Source organism: Physeter macrocephalus, chromosome 19 (genome assembly GCF_002837175.3).
Source record: "Physeter macrocephalus isolate SW-GA chromosome 19, ASM283717v5, whole genome shotgun sequence".
In the NCBI taxonomy this organism is placed as follows: Eukaryota; Metazoa; Chordata; class Mammalia; order Artiodactyla; family Physeteridae; genus Physeter; species Physeter macrocephalus.
In genome coordinates this window covers 25023813-25025035 of record NC_041232.1, presented here as the reverse complement: position 1 = coordinate 25025035, position 1223 = coordinate 25023813, and the positions used below count along the sequence as shown (strand labels likewise).

Here is a 1223-nt window from a genome sequence, read left to right as displayed (position 1 = left end):
AGACTTTAAAATAAAGACTATTACAAGAGACAAAGAAGGACACTACATAATGCTCAAGGGATCAATCCAAGAAGAAGATATGATAATTGTAAATATTTATGCACCCAACACAGGACTACCTCAATACATAAGGCAAATGCTAACAGCCATAAAAGGGGAAATCGACAGTAACACAATCATAGTAGTGGACTTTAACACCCTACTTTCACCAATGGACAGATCATCCAAAATGAAAATAAATAAGGAAACACAAGCTTTAAATGATACATTAAACAAGATGGACTTAATTGATATTTATAGGACATTCCATCCAAAAACAACAGAATACACTTTCTTCTCAAGTGCTCATGGAACATTCTCCAGGATAGATCATATCTTGGGTCACAAATCGAGCCTTGGTAAATTTAAGAAAATTGAAATCTTATCACGTATCTTTTCCGACCACAACGCTATGAGACTAGATATCAATTACAAGAAGAAAATCTGTAAAAAATACAAATACGTGGAGGCTAAACAATACACTACTTAATAACCAAGAGATCACTGAAGAAATCAAAGAGGAAATCAAAAAATGCCTAGAAACAAACGACAATGAAAACACGACGACCCAAAACCTACAGGATGTAGCAAAAGCAGTTCTAAGAGGGAAGTTTATAGCAATACAATCCTACCTCAAGAAGCAAGAAACATCTCAAGTAAACAACCTAACCTTACACCTATCGCAATTAGAGAAAGAAGAACAAAAAAACCCCAAAGTTAGCAGAAGGAAAGAAATCATAAAGATCAGAGCAGAAATAAATGAAAAATAAATGAGGGAAACAATAGCAAAGATCAATAAAACTAAAAGCTGGTTCTTGGAGAAGATAAACAAAATTGATTTCTTAGAGAAGCACAACCTTCTGAGACTGAACCAGGAAGAAACAGAAAATATAAACAGACCAATCACAAGCACTGAAATGGAAACTGTGATTAAAAATCTGCCAACAAACAAAAGCCCAGGACTGGATGGCCTGACAGGCGAATTCTATCAAACATTTAGAGAAGAGCTAACACCCATCCTTCTCATACGATAATCTCAATAGATGCAGCAAAAACTTTTGGCAAAATTCAACACCCATTTATGATAAAAACTCTCCAGAAAGTAGGCAGAGAGGGAACTTACCTCAACATAATAAAGGCCATGTATGACAAACCCACAGCCAACATCATTCTCAGTTCTGAAA

At 35.2% G+C, this 1223-nt stretch overlaps 1 protein-coding gene across 8 annotated transcripts in view; it reads right to left on the bottom strand.

Annotated features, from left to right (window-relative positions):
• The window catches only part of SFSWAP (splicing factor SWAP), a 90913-nt gene that overhangs the window by 36516 nt on the left and 53174 nt on the right, over window positions 1-1223 (bottom strand). The gene's annotated exons all lie outside the window — the stretch shown is intronic.